Source organism: Suricata suricatta, chromosome 6 (genome assembly GCF_006229205.1).
Source record: "Suricata suricatta isolate VVHF042 chromosome 6, meerkat_22Aug2017_6uvM2_HiC, whole genome shotgun sequence".
Taxonomy (NCBI): domain Eukaryota; kingdom Metazoa; phylum Chordata; class Mammalia; order Carnivora; family Herpestidae; genus Suricata; species Suricata suricatta.
The window spans coordinates 77,749,826-77,770,085 of record NC_043705.1 but is presented as its reverse complement, the minus strand read 5'-3'; positions in this window follow the sequence as shown (position 1 = coordinate 77,770,085).

Below are 20,260 nucleotides of genomic sequence, written 5' to 3'. Positions count from 1 at the left end.
GTCTTGGAGTCTTTTCTCAGAGGCTCCGCCCCTGCTTGAGGGGAAATGAGCAGCAGGAGGTGAAGTGCACACCTTCACAGACTCAATTGCGGAGTCCCCACCCCCAGTCAGGATCCCGATTGCAATGGGGGAAAGGAAAAAAGCAAAAAGCAAAAAACCGTGTCTCTCTTAGTTTCCGATAGCTTTGCTCAAGACGCTGTACGCTGCTGGAAATGAGCTGGGAGCTCCTACATTCTAAGCGCGCACCCGGGCCTCAACCCGCCACCGACTCTTTGTTGGGGGTCCCATCAGTGTGCGCCCTATTTTTTCCCCTGTGGGGACCCGGGATTCACACAGTCCGTGCAGGGGGCGAGGTGTGCCATGGAAATGCGGTCCGTGGTCCTGTTCCCAAAACCAAGTTCAAGTTGCTGGCACCTGACGCAGTCACCGCTCCGGCCGCTTCCCGCAGGGGAGTGCGCCTCCCCAGCGCAGCCGCTTCTCACAGCCACAGACGCCTCTGATTCCCCGCTGAGATGGCTTAGGGCTGGAAGCTGTTCCTTCTCTTGCGCCACCCCGGTTCGGGATTCTGGCTACCCAGCAGTTATCTATGGAGTGGGATTCTGTCTCCAAGCGCAGCCAAGCGTTCTATACCTCTTCCCCAGAGACAGCTCCATGAGCGCGTTCTGACTCTGTCTCTTCCCTTTGTCTCTCGGGCGCTCCGCACTTGTGCCACGTTGGGCTGGGGATCTTACCTCCCCTGCCCGTCCGGGCTGGCCCATTTTCGGATCTCCCCCGTTCACCCCCACTCACTCAGGTATCCTTGAGGTTCTATTCCTTCTGGAGTTCGTATTTTCTCCTTCCACTCTCGCAGATGAGCGTAATGTCCTTCTCAGTTCGATAAGTGGTGCGGACAAGTGGTGCGGACGGAGTTTACAGAGCTCCCTTCCTCTCCGCCATCTTGGCTCCACCCCCCCCCTAATTTTTTTAAAAGTTTATTAAGGACTTACTCTGTGGCAGATACTGTTTTTGGAAGGGTTGGGGGTAAGCTCGGGGGCTTTCCTGGCCCCAAATGTGGAATCCAGACACATGCCTCTAAAGTGACCTTAAGCTGGGGCGCCGGGGCATCTCAGTCGGTTGAGCGTCTGACATGGGCTCAGGTCACGATCTCACAGTTGGTGGCTTTGAGCCCCGCCTTGGGCTCTGTGCTGCAAGCTCAGAGCGTGGAGCCTGTTCAGATTCTGTGTCTTCCTCTTCCTCACTGTCCCTCCCCAACTCGTGCTCTGTCTCTGTCTCAGAAATAAATACTATAAAAATTAAAAAATATAAATAAATAAAATAAAATGACTTTAAGCAGCGCCCTCTGCCAAGAAGCATAGTGCAGCTGGAGGGAACGCCTTTGCCGGCGGCATTTGATGCAGGTAGTGAACACTGAGTTCAGTAAAGGCCATCTCAGGTGAGACTACCAGCTTAAGCAGACAGTGCCAAAGGGCCTGATGGACAGAAACCAGCAGACCCCACGCATGCCATGATGTACACTGAGGCCCTTTGGAGATAAAGCTTTTGTGACAAGGGACAGTAAGCTCAGAAGTGGCCAAAACCAAGAGGAGGGTTATTGGCAGGTTTGGGGAAGGCTCAAGAGGTAGAAGCAGTACATATGAGAATGAAGGCACACACAGGTTTGCTTGTGTCTCAGAATCTGAGGGAAGAAAAATTCTTCAAGCGGACAATACCTAGTTTATAGAGTTTCCATTTGAGTTATTATTTCATTAAAATAATGAAAACAATTGCTAATACTTATATAGGCTGTGCTCTGTAGCAATGCTGTTCTGAGACAGCTACAATTCAGCACTCACAGCAATTACGTATAAATTAATAATATTATTCCTATTTTGTGGTAAGGGGAGTTTACCCATAAGGTTTGAGTAACTTGTAAAATTCATGTGATTAGCGAGTGTTTCAATTGGGCTTCGATTCTAGTCTTTTCTGTTTTCCACTGTGAATAATACTTCTCAAATAAATGTTTAATAAATAAATGTTTAAATAAAATCTTCTCAATAAAATGTTACCCCTTTTTCCTCTTAAGGAAAAATGCCCTAAACTTAATGACATTCTTTTTATCAAAAGTGCTAAAATGGTTAGTTTAAGGTTAACTGTGCTGATTCTGAAGGATTTGTTCAGTAAGTACAATCTTTGTTAGGGAAAATTTCCCAAGAAACTATTTTCATTAGATAAATAAGGATATGTATTTATGCAATTGTCTCTTTTTTCCATTCTTTACCCCTTTCTTTCTTCCTTTTTCTTTCTTCTTCAGATAAGCTTTGCTTTTAAACTATTCTTTTGATAATGTGCAAATAATATTAACAAAGGAGAGATAAAAATGAGCCAATGATATAATCATGCATTCATTACTACTGGATGCCTCCAAAAAGGCTTTTGTGTGTGTGACAGGTCTATAATTCTGAGTGGTTTACCAATGAGTTCTCAATGCCAGGGAAGCTGAGATCTGAAACTACTTCAGTTTGCTTGAAAAATGACACTTAGTTTTTTCAGTTCTGGATCAAGCCCCTTTGATGATCCTTTTCACAGTATTTGCCATAATTCCTACTTTTCTTCTGATCTATTTAAAGATCAGGCTCAATTTGTTTCTCTTCTGAGTTATCCTCATTTTGCTGTCCTTATATGTGTGTATATGTGTGTCTGTGTTAGCATTTAAAATTGATGGATTAAATCTCTCCTAAAGATTAGTGTACAAAATGTGATTATCCAAATACTAAGTCACTTCAGAATTTATGATATTTGATTCATCGAATTCCTGATTTTTAATTAAGAGACCACATATATATTTTCATCTCAGTTCATTCATTTTTATTTTCAGCCAAGCTCATGCCTAACTCTTTGTCAATATTATTTACTAATGATATATGCAATTGAAGTAAAAAGAATTATAATACAATTGTATATAAGAATTCATTCTTAAGGTGAAATCTCTTCTCTCCGGTTGGTGTAAACTAAATATTACCAAGATCCTTTCTACCAGAATGATTCTTCCCTGCATAGGTGCCACAAAGACAAGGAGTAAAAGTCCTTGTAACAGGGCTGAGACATTTTGATCCACTTCAGCTGTATTCACCTCACCTCATGGTTTAGAAAATCAATGACATATCAGCTTAGTAGTCACTGATCCATGAGGTAATAGCACCTTCTAATATCTTCAGCATAAAGCTTCTGGAATGAGCAGAGCCAATGATCAGGGAGGATAAAACACATTTTATTTTCATTTTTGTGATCAAATTGAGAAATAATCATCAAAGCCTATATTTCTGAAAGAAAAATAATATTGCCTCAGAGGTGTAAAACTACTGTTGAACATATTTTTATCATATTAAGATTATTATTCTTCTAAACAACTGGCTTTACTGTGCCACAGATTATATTTACCTGCAAAATTTGTGTGTAGGCTTCCAACCTAATTTATTAAAAAAGCACTATGGATTTCAGGATGGAGAACTAGGCACTTCATTTTGTGGTTAAATATGACGGGAAGTTATCCCCATTGCTTTTGGTCTGCTGCTTAGAGACATCTTAACTAACTAGATAAGAATTCTTTAGGAAAGAGATATGGGCTTAAGTAAATACTAACAAACTGAGTATTAGCACACAGGGAGAAAGTAAGATTGATGATCTGACAAAACATTAATTAAAAGAAGGAGCAATGCCAAGATTTTCTTGTATAATTCAATTCCACATAATTCAAAGGCAAAATTAATTTACTCTTTCTTATTTGACAATGAAGAAAGACTTTTCTATTGATTATTTTTAATGTATGTACACATGATATAAGAAAGCTCTATAATCAGAAACATAGCTGTTTAACCACAGAGGTTTGCACTTAAATTCCAGAATTCTACAGACAGAAGAACATTTCTTTGAAATGAAATGAGTTTGCACTTATTTCTGCAGGTTTGTAGGCATACACAAACATCAATATCAATATTGGTATTAATTAAAGGAAATAACCTAAAACATTTGGCAACTTTTACTTTGAGAAGTTGCCAGTTTGCATAGTCCAACATATGCTGAATATTTTATATACAAGTGATTTATTACAAAATTTACTAATGATGACTAACACTAGTTTTCAAAATTTACTTGCCCAAGTATTAGCAGTTTTAAAGATTAAATGTCATTATGTATTATAATGCTGAATGTACTTACTAATTTAATCCCGAGAAGCTTCTTTAAACTTATTTCATGTCACTGTTATTTCAAAAATATGATTTCCAAATAATTTTATTTTCTGTTGAAGACTTCATGCAATTATTGTGCTGAAAATATTTAAGTCATCTCTTTAATGAAGTAGAAGGATGATTTTTTTGCTCCAAATATACATATAATGTCTAGCATTAAAATGATACCAAAGTGAATACTCTTCAAAATTCTAAATATATAGAAACAGACCTGTTTGCAATTGAAGTCATAATTGTCAGCAGTAATTGATGCTAAGATAATGGTTCTATTAGTTATATAGTTTTTATGTTGCTTAGATGTTCCATGGCAAGCCTTGGAAATTTAAATTTTGTACCCTGGGAATACTGTTCCTAGAAAGACAATGTTTGAATAGAAAAAAAAAACATAGTTTTTTGGCTTCACTGGAAATCAGAACTGAAGCATAAGCTTACGTGCTATTACTTTATTAGAAGATACAATACCAGGAAGGCAGAAATAAGAAAGAAAGAGTGAAGCAATGGGAGGAGTCAATAAAAGGGTGTGGTACTAAGTTACTACCACTGGAAACCAAATGCAAATGATTGTGTGTTCTCAGTAGACTCTTCCGAAAGGCTACAGAATTCCTGGTCCCAAGGAGTCCATGGTAAGGCCGAGGAGGATGGAGGAGAAGGCATTCATCCACCAACCATACTGATCTAAACAGAAGAATGTCCGCCCTCATAGGGTGCTAACTCCATAGCACATTTTTTTTTTCCTCCACAAGCACAGACTCTCACCAGGTCCTGAGAAGTCACAACCTTCTGGGGCAAAAATAAAGCTTTGGGACAAGACTCAGCAGAGGAGCAACACCCTGGCACCCAGACAAGGAGTGATTCTGTTGTGCCTGCCTCAAGTTAGGAGAAGCCTATGCATAGTTGGTCCTTACAGTGGTCTAAAGCAGAAAAAGTGGTCCAAACTGGAGACAGATGAGGCCAAGAGAAACTGAGTGCTGTGCAAGTGTTTGAAACAAAAGCAAACTTCTTTTTTCACGCTTGAATTAAAATTTACAATATAGGATTGGTTCACTAACCTGTATTATATACCTGTGCAAAAGCGTAGCACTAGCCATACATGTAACAATTTCTGAGTGAACCTTAAAGTCAAGTATGAACATTTACTTTATTTTTTACAGTGCCAATGTTTATTTAGCTATCAGAGATAATGGTCTACCTTGAAGAATAATCGTATACTTGACTAATATGATATTTCTGAGCTACTTGACATATTAAGATTAGAGGAACATTAGATTTCATAATAAGCCTAATGTTATAGGCCATTCAGAATTTAATTTTGAATGAAGATAATTTCTCCATGTTACTTTTATGAAAAGTAAATTAGTTTTCTTTATTAAAATTCTTTATTAAAAAATCACTTTTATTCAAAATGATGTATCTATGGATAAGAGATAGTTCTAAAATCTAAAGTAAGGTTTATTTTTAAGATAATTGTCATTTTATATAGAAAATGAGAGTAAAGAAAGTAGTAGAAAAATTAATTTGCTTCTTAGTTTTTATGTTGCATGCCAACTAATCATTCATATACATGGCAGAAATGGTAAAGCCATATCATTGACTTTATGATAATTAATATTTCTATTTTATTTTGACTTCCTCCAAAACTTTTTATTTAAATTTCTCCATAATGATAACATATAGCCTTACTCATTTTTGTATGCATATATTTTATGTATTTGTTATTTGTGTTTTATATAATATTTATATTTAAGTTTGGGATCCTAACTCAGCTTCCTTCCTCTGCTTCATAGAATTTGGAACTTAAAAATAAAGAGGACAATTGAAAAACAAGTAAGAGAATTGTATGAGAATTATGTGATAGTCTTCTAGTATTTTAAATCAATTTTTTCTAGATGGAGTCATCTTTTCTAAGATCTTAGTGAGGACCAATTTTTTTTTTCCCTTTAAAAGAATATCTCTGGCCATAAGGATTTCTGCTAAATAATTTCAAAGCTCAAGAGGTCAAGATAAAACACACTATTAAGCAAAGCACTAATTTTAAAGCTACTTCTAGAGCAAAGAAATTCTAAAAATTAAAAAAAAGGAACTTAAACTTGTTAAATTTCTTATTAGTAAGTACTTTAGATTGTTTGAAAGTCTTCAAATCAATTGGGTAAAAAGAGATGACAAATTCAGGTCAAATCTCTATATGACAGAACAAATAAATGGCTTTCTGGATGTTAATTGACATTACTAGTTTGTTTATATTTTTGGAGAATCTTCAAGTTAAACCATGACTGCACTAACATGTAGTTGAATACCCTACTTATGTAAGAAAACTACAAAAATAAGTTTATTGACTCTAAAAAGTACTAAATCTAATAATTTGTCTACATTGAATTTCAAATGGTTTTCAAATATTATTTTAGATTATATTATTTTTAAATGTTTATGAGAGAAATAGAGCATGCAAACAGGGGTGGACCAGAGAGAGAGGGAGAGAGAATCCCAAGCAGGCCCCATGCCGACAGCATAAATCATGATTCCGGGCTTGACCTCACCAACTGTGAGATCGTGAGCTGAGCCAAAATTAAGATCTGGATGCTTTATCACCTGAGCCACCCAGTGTCTCAATTTTAGATTATTTTAGATTATTTCAACCCAACATCAACACTATGTAAGAATTTTTCAAGCTTAAAGTCATTTGATAACCTTAAAATATTCAATATCAATAAAATGTTATTATTCTTAAAAACTGTGAAAATTGTTAGGATGCCTGGGTAGCTAGTCAATTAGGCATTAAGCATCTTTCTTAATTTCCACTCAGGTTATAATCTCACAGTTTGTGAGTCTGAGCCCCATGTCAGGCTCTGCACTGACAGTGTGGAACCTGCTTGGGATTTGGTCTCCCTCTCTCTCTGCCCTGCTCCCACTTGTGCACATGCACCCATGTGTGTGGAAACTCTCTCTCTCTCTCTCTCAAAACTGCATAAACATTTTTAAAAACCTTATAAAATTCTATTTATTAAATTGCTTTTAATTTTATTTGATTTCCCTTCACTTAAGACATGTTTAATGCACTTTCCTAACATTCCTTGAAGTGTCTTATTGCCTCAATATTATATGAAATAGACTAATGCTGTATGAAGATAATTAGGACAAAATGTCTATCTGTACATTTTATAGAGCAAAAGACTCCAAAGTAAACTCTTCAAAGAGAACTGATTAAAGAAAATGATATTGTCTATTTGATACTCCCCTTAATTTGGTTAAAGTTTTATTTCATTTTTTTATGTTTATTTATTTTTGAGAGAAGGAGAGAGAGTGAAAGCAGGGGAGGGACAGAGAGAGAGGGAGACATAGAATCTGAAGCAGGCTCCAGGTTCTGAGAAGTCAGCATAGAGCCCAACGCGGGGCTCAAACCCACACAATGTGAGATCATGACCTGAGCCGAGGTATGACATAGGATGCTTTAACAGACTGAGCTACCCAGGCACCCCTAAAGTTTTATTTTAAACCGAAGATTTCAAATTGTCTTTGTTGAAAAAGAACAACAAATACAAGCAGATGTATGCTATTGTATTAGCAAGTTGCCAAATGCTTAGTTTTCTACATACTAAAGGAATAAAAAATAATCATTGATATAGCCCAAATGAATCATACTATTGGCTTAATCTGGCAGTATGGCTATTTAGAACTGGTGTGATGTAGATACTTTAGATTGGGTATTATCTGAGAAAACCATCTTTTCTAAACACAACCCTATTATACTGACAATAATAATACAAATTCTGATGACAAATTTTCTAAATTTGAGAAAGCTATTTAAAGGCTACAGGCTTATTTGTTTTCAGAAAACAAGTATAAACAAATGAAATGTCTTTCTGGATCTGTTGAAAGTCAAATTGAAAGCATTTAAAATATGTTAAGCAATCTGAATTATAACTCATTTTATAAAGCTTATAGTGCTTAGGGGAAAAAATGTACCTGAATTCACAGCTAACATGAGATTTGCAATACAAAATAAGTTAACAAGGAAGCCAGTGACATAAGCCCTAGGGTAATGGTACTTGCTGGAACAAAAGAATACTATATAATAATTCTAGGGAAGAACTCTGCAATTAGTCAGAAAGTATATTTCTTTGAAAATGTTAACTTACAGTAATCCTGTCACTTCCCACAAATATTTTTCATCAGATTTGGCATATTTCACCTGTCATAACATATATAAAAAACAAAGATTTTCATAATTTAATTTACTGCTCTTCAATTTGAATAAAAAGAGCTTGAGAATTTTATACTATGTCTATGATTTCTCACACCTAACATGTAACCATTGGGCATTTGTATTTAATTACTAGGTCTAGCACAAGTACATTTCTCATCAGTGAGAAATGAATCCTATCAAATCAGTATTAGAATAATGACATGATACTTTTCTAGAAATCAGGCTTTTTGAATTTGTTTTCAAAACATGATGATCTCCTTAAATATGTGCTTAAGTTTACATTTGCACGATGTCATGATAAACCATTTTGCACTGGGTATATTGCTAAGGAGTATGTTTGATTGATTAAAGATTTTATTGAGTACTCAACGGTACAGTTATAGACTAGTAAATGATCCATACAAATATAAACTGTATGATCACGTTATATTGTATCCCTACCACTTCCTCAACAACAGATGAAAATAATAATAGTTATTTCATCCTTTTTTCTCAGTAATTGCTCAATGACCTTGTTTAGCAGTTTTAAGAGTAATACATTGATATATTAACATTTTTACTTACTTTTAAAATGTTTATTTATTATTTTTGAGACAGAGAGCTTGTGCATGAGCAGGGGAAATGTAGAAAGAGAGGGAGACAGAGAATGAACTCACATAAACTGTGAGTCCTGACTGAGCCACCCAGCTGCCCCTATATATATATATATATATATATATATGTATATATATATATATAACTTTTCTAAACTTACTTATCTTATTGCTGTGAGTTTGATCCTCTTAATTCATCGCTCTTATTTCACCCATCCCTGCAGCCAATATATTGTCAATTTTAATAATATTTATTTGTATCTTTGAATATGTTTTGGTTATAAACATCATTTTTATTTGTGCCTATGATCAAATTCATTTTTCATCAACATCCTGAATAACAGTGGTAAAATATGATATATTAAGAATACAAAATATATTAGCTTATTTAAATAAAACATTTAATACTGTTTTGTGTAGCATTTATTTTGCTTAAGAATTTAAAGTTCTGATTTTATGTAAATTTAAATTAAGCATTATTAAGCCATATTATCATTAAGAGGTTTGTTACCAATACTTCGATAAAAAATATTTGTACCAGTTTTATAGTGGTCAATAGCACAGTGAACCCAGCTGAAAGTGACAATAAAACTTTAATCCCTGGGATGCCAGCACGTTTCAATAGGTTAAGCATACGACTCTTGATTTCAGCTCACGTTATGATCTCAAGTTTATTGGGTTCAAGCCCTGCATGGGGTTCTGCACTGACAACACAGAGCCTATTTGGGATTCTCTCTCTGCTTCTCTCTCTCTACCCCACTCTGAATTGTGTGTGTACATGCAATCTCTTTCTTTCCCTCTCTCTCTCAAAATAAATAAACTTAATAAAAAAGACTCAGTTTACTGTGACACAGGCAAGAGTCAAGTTAGGAAACTGCCAGCTTTCCAGTGATCGGATAACATGCAGTACAGATAGGGTAAAAATGTTTCAGTAAACACCCCCCCAAAAAAGAGGTCTCTGCAAAGACTAACCAATTTTGCCTAAGGAGAGTGACTGGGATAGAAATTCATATGAGTAGGGCTAGCCTAGCATGACTAAGTCTTTGGCTACAGCTCCATCTGGAAAAGCACATACACTGACTGTATCCCAAGGCAAATGAGGTCAAGTCAACTTCCCTTCTTGAGGCCTGAGTTGTGTTGCCTATAGCTCAGCCTGAAAGATTGCATATAAGATTTTGGCCTAGAAATGGGCTTAAAAATGGTTTTAAATAACAAAGCATGATCCAGTTTACCTATAATATGAACAATTAAAAGCTAAAGTAACAAGGATTTATGTTAATATTAAGCTGTATTTTTAATGACTTGGCAATTTATAGTCAATCTAAAATTTCTGGATTAGAAGGAACATTATTTTTTAACATTATTTATTATTGTTACTATTATTGCCATTCTATTGTTTAGAAAAATCTCACCTTATAAGTAGCAAATTCAAAAGGAAAAAACAGAAACTCACTTACCACACTTTTTTTTGCCGTTATCATACAAGCAAATGGCCAACACTCCTCCAAATTCAATTTCATATTTTACTGAAATGAGAAATAAAACTCCACCTGTTGGATAAAAAATAATAAAAACATAAATTTAAATGAATTGTTGATTCAAAAGTCAAAAGTCAATTAATAGTTGAAAAGTTAAAAGATAGGTCTGTATTGGGGCACCTGGGTGACTCAGTCGTTAAGCGTCCAATTCTTGATTTTTGGCTCAGGTCATGATCTCAGAATTGGTGAGATTTGTCAGTGTGAAGGCTGTTTGGAATCCTCTGTCTCCCTCACTCTCTACCCCACCCCCCTGGTGATTTCTCTCTCTCTTTCTCAAATAAATAAATAAACATTAAAAAATGAAAAGAGATAGGCCTGTGTTGCTGCTATATACGTCTCCCTTAAGACCTGTTTTGTTACATACCAAAAGTTCTAGACTATTGTGTTTTCATTTTCATTTGTTGCCATGTATTTTTATTTCTTCTTTGATTTTCTGGTTGACCCATTCATTTTTTAGCAACATGTTGTTTTCTGTTTTGTTTTTTAAAAATACTTACTTATTTTGAGAGAGAGAGAGCAAGGAAAAGTAGGGGAGTAGCAGAAAGAGGGAGAGGGACAGAATCCCAACCAGCTTCACACTATCAGCGAGGAGTCTGACACAGGGCTCAGACTCACGATCCATGAGATCATGACCTGAGCCAAAACCAAGGGTCTGACGCTTCACTGACTGAGCCACCCAGGCACCCCCTAGTTGCATATTATTTAACCTCCATGTATTCCTGATCTTCCCAATCCTTTGCTGTGGTTGATTTCTAGTTCAATAGCATTGATGAGAAGAGTGATGAGTGATGAGAAAAGTTGCACGGTGTGATTTCAGTCTTTTTGCATTTGTTGAGGTTTGTTTTGTGACCTTACATGTAGTCTGTTCTAGAGAATGTTCCATGTAACCTAGAAAAGAATGTGTATTCTGCTGTTTTATGATGGAATGTTCTGAATATATCTATTAAGTCCATCTGGTCCAGTATGTTGTTCAAAGGCATTGTTTCCTTATTGATTTTCTGTTTAGATGATCTGTCTATTGATATAAGTGGAGTGTTAAAATCCCCTACTATCATTGTACTATTATCAATTAGTTCCTTTATGTTTGTTATTAATTGTTTTATATATTTGAGTGCTTTAATGGTGGGTATATAAATATTTACAATTATATTATCTTCTTGGATTGTCCCCTTTACGATTGTATAATGTCCTCTTTGTCTCTTTTCACAATCTTTGTTTTAAAGTCTAGTTTGTCTGATATAAGTATTGCTGCTCTAGGCTCTTTGGCATCCATTTGTGTGATAAATGTTTCTCCACCCCCTCACTTTCAATCTGCAGGTCTCTTTCAGTCTGAAATGAGTCTCTTATAGGTAGTATATACATGAGTCTTTTTTTTTTTATCCATTCTTACACCCTACCCTATATCTTTCGATTGGAGTGTTTAGTGCATTTAATTTCAATGGAACTCTCTTTTTTACTTTTTTGTTTCAATTTTTACTTAAATTCTAGTTAATTAATAGTGCAAAGGAACCCTCTTGCACTTTTGGTGGAAATGCAAACTGGTGCAACCATTTAGGAAAACAGTATGAAGTTTCCTCAGAATCTTAAAAATAGAATTACTGTACAGTTCAGCAATGGTACTAGTAGGTATTTAGTCCAAGAATACAAAATACTAATTCAAAGGTGTATGTCCACCCTGATGTTTATAGCAGCATTATTTACAATAGCCAAATTATGGAAACATCCCAAGTGTCCATTGACAGCCCAAGTATTCAGTGTTGTGTGTGTGTGTGTGTGTGTGTGTGTGTGTGTGTGTAATGGAATATTAACTGAGCCATCAAAAAAATGAAATCTTGCCATTTGCAACAATGTGGATTGAGTTAGAGAGTATTATGCTAAGTAAAATTAGTCATTCAAAGAAAGATGATACTATATTATTTCACTCATATGTGGAGTTTAAGAGACAAACCAGTGAGCAAAAGGCAAGAAAAACAGAGAGAGGCAAATCAAGAAACAGACTCTTAAGTATAGAGAACAAACTGGTGGTGACCAGAGGGGTGGGGGATGAGGGGAAAGGTGAAATAGGTGGTGAGGACTAAGGAATGCCCTTGTGATGAGCACTCGTTGTTGTATGGAAATGTTGTATCCCTGTATTACACTCCTGAAAGTAATATTACACTATACATTAACTATTAATTTAAATAAAAAGTTTCAGGGCGCCTGGGTGGTTCAGTTGGTTAGGCGTCCGACTTGGGCTCAGGTCTTGATCTAATGAAAGGTTCGAGGGAGGGTTCGGGCCCCGAGTTAGTCTCTGTGCTGACAGCTCAGAGCCTGGATCCTGCTTCAGATTCTGTGTGTGTCTCTCTCTCTCTTCCCCTCCTAATATCATGCTTGCTCTCTCGCTCTGCCTCTCAGAAACAAACATAAAAAAAACTTTAATAAATGTTTCACAAAAAAAGAAAGAAAAGTTAAGAGAGAAAAAGAGAGAGTGAGAGGAAGAGAAGGAATGAAGGAGAAAGCGTGAAAGAAAGGAAAGAACAAAGAAAGAAAAGAAAGAATCATAGCAGTTTTAGGTCTTTGGATAACCACTGAAGTCAAATAAACACTAGTTTCTCTCTCTCTGTCTCTCCCCGCTCCCTTTCCCTCTCTCTTCTTCAATGATTAATTACTTAGGCATATGTTAAGTGTTCACAACTTTAGGATTTGTATAGAGTACTCTGATTTTATCATTGTATTACTATCAAATGTCTTTCATTATAATAATGCTTCTAGACTTAAAGTCTACTTTGTCTGATATTAATATATCTACACTAACTCTTTTTTGTTACTGGTAGCCTAATAGATCAATATCATTTAATATTGTATTGGCAAATATCAAATTTCTTGGAATTAATCTATCATAAAAACGGTAAAACCTCCACACAAAAGCTTAAAGAAGCATTGACAGGGAAATTTAAAAAAAACCTAAACAAATGGATAAATCTATTATGTTAATGAATTATCAGACTCCGTATTATAAAGATAATAATTCTCCTCAATTAATATGTTATATATACTATATAATTTCAACATAATCTTTCTTTTTCTTTTGCAGTAATTGTTTATCAGATCACAAAGTTCACATCGCCATGAAAAGACTTCAGAATAGTCAAGAGAATCTTTAAGAAAAAAGCTGGACGACTTACACCACCATATAGTAAGATTTATTATAAAAACAGTAAATTCTAATCTGGCATTTACTTTATTTATATAATCAAAAGAAAGTATATTAATATCCCATAAGTAAGAACATGTAAATTAGACTGGCACAAAATGCAAAGGACATTGAATAACTTACTCTTTTACCAAAAAGTTTGTGCATAATATTCTTAACAATGAGAAAATATTTAGTTTGGTGGTATGCTTTAACTATTTTAAATATTGGTTGGGACAGTTGCAAAAACTACATGTATTTTGTTTCACCAGGCATTCCCCTTAGAAAATAAAAACAATCATTAATCAAATGCTGTGAAACAAATTAGTAACATAATAAATACATAGTGAGCAAATAATATACTGTAAATAAGGAATATCCATCAGAGTGTAATGATGTATAATAATTTAATACAGTTAAAACATAAACTGAGAATATATAGTATACATAAATATATAACTTAATATAGTTAAAACTTAATATAATAAAAACAATATAATTCATCAGTTAAGTTGATTAATGGAAAGTAGCATGAAGCATCAGTTTATGTTCTAGAAAGCATTCTTAAAATTCCATAGCCAGTTATGTTAGAAAAAAAGATTTTCGATCCATTCATCACTTGATGGTCATTTAGGCTCTTTCCATGATTTGGTTATTGTTGAAAGAGTCACTTTGATCATTGGGGTACATGTGCCAATATGCATCAGGACTTCTGTATCTCTTCGGTTAATCCCTAGCAGTGCTATTGCTGGGTCATAGGAGAGTTCTACTGATAGTTTTTTGAGGAACCTCCACACTGTTTTCCAGAGTGGCTATACCAGTTTACATTCCCACCAACAGTGTAGGAGGGTGCCCGTCTCTCCACATCCTCGCCAGCATCTATAGTCTCTTGATTGTTTCATTTTAGTTACTCTGACTGGAGTGAGGTGGTATCTCAGTGTGGTTTTGATTTGTATTTCCCTCTTGATGAGTGATGCTGAGCATCGTTTCATGTGTCTCTTGGCCATCTGGATGTCCTCTTTGGAGAAGTGTCAATCCATGTCTTTTGCTCATTTCTTCACTGGATTATTCATTTCTCATCTGTGGAGTTTGGTGAGTTCCTTGTAGATTTTGGATACTAGCCCTTTATCCTAATGTCCATCACCTGATGAATGGATCAAGAAGATGTGGTATATATATACAATGGAGTATTACATGGCAATGAGAAAGAATGAAATCTGGCCATTCGTAGCAAAGTGGATGGACCTCGAGGGTATCATGCTAAGTGAAATAAGTCAGGCAGAGAAGGAGAGATACCATATGTTTTCACTCATAGGTCTAACAGGAGAAACCTAACAGAGGACCGTGGGGAGGGGAAAAGAAGGGGAAAGAAGAGGCAGGGAGAGGGAGGGAGGCAAATCCATGAGAGACTCTTGAATACTGAAAACAAACTGAGGGCTGAAGGGGGAGAGGGAAAGGAAAGGGGTGTGATGGTCATGGAGGGGGCACTTGTGGGGAAGAGCACTGGATGTTATATGGAAGCCAACTTGACAATAAACTATAAATTAAAAAAAAGAATAAAAACTTCAACAATATTAAAGTATAAGTACAGTTTCTCAACCTCATAAAAAAGTACATCTTAGAAACCTAGAGTTCAAAAGGACCTAATCTGTATTTTACAGTCTTAATTGGGTATTCCTCTCTCAAAAGAGGGTGTTCCACATATGCTGGACTAGAAGAATCAGTGAGAGATATGAGTCTAGCACAGAAGATTCTCTGACAACATTATCCTTATAATTGCCCAGTTATTTCATTAATTCTTTTACTAATTTATTCTCATTAGCTCAATGAATACTTGTTGAGAAATTACTTTTTACAATAGATTGCATTAAGCATGGGTGCAGATAAAAAAACACATCAGATATAGAACTTGCTTTCTAATATCTTTTTAAAAGTATATCACCTATATATTTGTGTTCCAGATTTATATCAAATGTATTCATATGAATTTTTATCGGGAGAATTGTCTAATAATTTTGATACTTTGCATGCGTGTATATTGGTAGATGGAGGCAATGTAAATAACTGAATTGACATCCAAATCTAAAATAATTTAAAATGTCCATCTAAAGTCATAAAGGTAGAAGTTTATCTTTAAAAAGTTTACTGAAGAATTATCCTCATATATTTTAACTAATGAAATTTATTAAGTGGATAATGAAAACATGTTGTAAAACACAGTGTGTCAACTAGTTTTGATAATTTTTATTTGAAACAAACATGTGGCTTCTAAAATTGAATAAAATAATTCAATATTTTCTCATCAAGACAATAAATAATATGTATGTTAAGTTTAATGATTCTTTTAGAATCAACAAAGTACACAATTTCCTAGGATATATGTTTATAATTATTATTTTACCAATCTGTCCCTTTGGGTAAATATTTTAAGTTAATTTTGACCAAATTAAATGCCAGAAACAATATATTATATTTCATATGTTACTACCTCCTAAAATCATAATGCTGATTTATTGCTGTGATCTTCTATTTAAAGCACGAACAAGAACTATTAAACTCTCATTCCAGAAGGGAAACTTTTATTATTAACAGATGCCTTCTAACTGGGGAGTCTCATGCAGCTATGAAATACGAGTCTTACTTCAAGATGCATTTATTCATTACGTGTGTATAGGGACCAAGAGGTGGTTTAGCTCGGGTCCTGGGCTGTATTCTTGGCTCCTGTGTCATCGGCTCCCTAAGTGATTCTGCTCCCTAGTCCCCAGTGACCTGCCCATTGTTATATTTCTTCCTGTGTAAACACTATTTTACCAGTACAGATGAGTACTCTCTCCTCCTTCCTCCTTTGCTCTAATAAAATACCCATTTTTCACAAACAGGAGGACATCCATTTTTCCCACATCATTTTTCAAGTACCAAATCATGGCATTTCAAATTTTAAGTAAACAAAAAGTTCAATTTTTCATAGTGACAGCAACTGCATTGATGTATGAACCTGAAACACCAAATGACTTATTCCTGATGATATTTGAAGAAGCCCCTTGTATTTCTAAAACATGTCAAAATGATTTGTTTTGGCATTGCATTACAGGCCTTGTTTATGTAAGCTCTTAGTAGCCTATGTTTCATTATCCGGTGTATCGGTCCTTGTTATAAATTAGATTCCATCTGCTAAAATACCCTCATTATAGGTTTGAAGGACTGATAATGCCACATACTCCTTACTTAAATAAATCTCATAAGTGTGTAGTCTGCCTAATTGACTTACTAAAATCTTGGAAGCAGTAGAAACCATGATAAACATGAAGCTTCTATTTTTTTTTTTTAACCTCTGGAGTGAGCTGCAGTACAAGTGTCTAGGTAATCTCCAAAATGGACAGAACCTGTTTTCTTGTCTGTATATCCTGAGAGAGAGAAATAAGTGCCACAGCAATTGCCTTTTCGTTTTTGTCTAGGCGTACAACCATAAGGATGTGTTTTAAGAAGGTACTTGTAGCCGTCAACATAATGCTATGCCCATCCCCGCACTGCCCTGTGTGAGTGTACAGTGATAAATGAAAAGGGCTGTAAAAAGCAAGTGTTCACTTCAGATCTGAGGTTTCTACATTTCAAGAGTGATTTGCTAGGACCCAATGGCTTAAAGAGTGCCGAAAAGTACTCATTATTGTTCTTTCCCATGACTCTAGCGAAGTATAATGATATAGTTCAGTGATAAAAGGTTAAGATCTAGAATAGGAATACAAAATTTTGAAATCCTTATTTACTTTTATTTTTAATACTTGTGAGACTTGTGGGAGGGCCAACTCAAGCCCTGATTTAATGTGTGTGTTGATGTAATTGACATAGAATAACTTCACATACTTAAAGCATATAATTTCTCATGCTTTGACATATTTAGATACCAGGGATCCATCACAACCAATATAGTAAACACATTCATCACCCCCAAAGTGTTCCTGATGCTGCTTTGTACTTCCTCCTCCCTCCCCTCCCTGCTGCTCTCCCATTGTCATAGGCAGCTACTGATCTGCTTTCTGTTAATATAGATTAGTTTTCATTTCCTAAATTTTATATAAATGGAGTTATGCAAAAACCAAAAGAAATACAAAAGAGACAAATGTATATATTTGGGGGGGATTTGGGTTTCTTTTACTAAACATAATTGTTTCAAGAATTACAGGTATGAAGTGGTATCTCATTATGGTTTTGACTACATATTTCCTTGATGAGTGTGTTAAGCATCTTTTCACATGCCTGTTAGCCATCTGGATGTCTTGCATATGGATATTTGATTATTTAAGTGCAATTTGTTGAAAGATTATTCATCCTCTATGGAATTACCTTAGCAACTTGGTTGAAAATCATATTGTAACCATTAGCAGTATGTGTCCTATGTGTGTGGGTTTTTTGAGAATTCTACATCCAAAGACACTGATATGATTTGACTCTTTATGAAATATAATACTTTAAATTATAGTGTATAGTAAATAAAGCTTATAATGTAGCTTCATACTAAGTAATTAAAAAAAATTTTTTAACCTTTATCATTTTTGAAAGAGATAGGCTGCAGGTGGGGGATGGTCAGAGAGAGAGGGAGACACAGAATCAGAAGCAGGCTCCAGGCTCTGAGCTGTCAGCACAGAGCCTGACGTGGCCTCAATCCCAGGAGTGATGAGATCATGACAAGCCGAAGTCAGATGCTCAACCAACTGAGCCACCCAGGTGCCCCTTAGTTTTAAAGTTAGTTATTATTTGTCATCCCCATTTGTTCTTATTTTAAAGTTGTTTTGACTTTTTAGATCTTTTGGTTTTCTATATAAATTTCCTTTTAAAAATGCTGAACATATGTTTGAGATTGTATGGAATCTATGAATCAGTTTTCGGAGAATTAATATCTTAACAATACTGATCTTCAGACTCATAAACTGAATATATTTCTCCATTCATTTAGGTCTCTGATTCCTCAGCAATGATGTACAGTTTTATATGAATAGGTTTATATACCCTTTGTCAGATCATTCCCTTAGTATTTTGACTTTTGTTGCTATTAAAAATAATGTTGATTTTTTAAAAATATATATATATGCTTTTTCTTGCTAGTATGCAGAAATAAAATTTTGAATTCATATATCTTCTTGGACTCACTTATTAGTCCTGTTAGATTTTTATGGAGACTCTATCAGCTTCCTACATAAATGATCATATCATCTGTGCATAATTGCACTTTTTCCTTTCCAATGCATATGGCTTTTATTTAGTTTTTTTAATTTAAAAATAATTTACACTGTTTTGAATTTCTAGGTCATTGTTAAATAGAAGTGGTGAGAGTGGGCATTCATGCCATATTCCTGATTTAGAGAGAAAGTATTCATTTTTCTACAATTAAGTACAATATTAGTTGTTCTTTTTAAATATCTTTATCAGATTACAAAGTTGCCTTCTATTCGTAGTTTGCTGAGAGTTTTATCAGGAATGATTATTGAATTTTTTAAATGATTTTTGTAGGTATATTAATAAGATCATCTGGATTTTTATATTTTAGTCTGTTAATATGGTGAATTTATTGTCCTAATGTTAAAGTAACTTTTAAATTCTGGAATAAATTACATTAGGTCATGATACTTCACCCTTTTTATATACTGTTGGATTTAAGATACTAACATTTATTTAGGCTTTTTGCATCTAAGTTAATGAAGGATATTGGTTTGTAATATTTTTTTTACCTGCAGTGTGTTTGCATGATTTTAATATCAGGATAATGTTGGCTAATAAAATTCTTTAATTTTCTCAAATGGCTAGGGTGGAAGTAGTATTTTTTTTCTTAAATATTTGTTAGCAATTACCAGTGAATCTATTGGAACCTGGGATTCTTTTTGTAGGGTAGTTTCTAACTACAAATTTAATTACTTTAAATTAAATAATGCTATGCAGGTTGTCTGTGTATTGTTGAATGAGCTTTGGTAATTATGAAATGGCATTTGACCATTTCATCTAAGTTGTCCATTTCACTAGCATTGAACTGCTCATAATATTCTCTTATTGTTCTTTAGTATTCATATTGCTATAATGATTTCAACAATCTCATTCCTGGTTTTGTTAGATTTTGTTTTCTATGACTTTTTCCTGATGAGTCAGATTAGAGTCAATCAAGGATTGACAAATGTTTTTCTATATAAAATCAGATACTAAATCTATTAGGCTGAGGCCTGCATCAAATCTGTTATATGTTTTCTTTTCTTTCCTTTTTTTTTTTTTAATTATAGTAAAAAGTGCCTAACATAAAATTTGCCCTTTTAGGGGCGCCTGGGTGGCTCATTCAGTTGAGCGTCCACTTTCAGCTCAGGTCATGATCTCTAGGCTAGTGAGTCAAGCCCCACATCAGGTCCCCTGCTGTCAGGGCGGAGCCGCTTCAGATCCTCTGTCTCCCTCTCTCTCTCTGTACTTCCCCGTTCATGCTCACTCTCTCTGAAAAACAAATTTTTCTTAAAATCTCCCTTTTAAATAACTTTTAAGTGTACAATACAGTATTA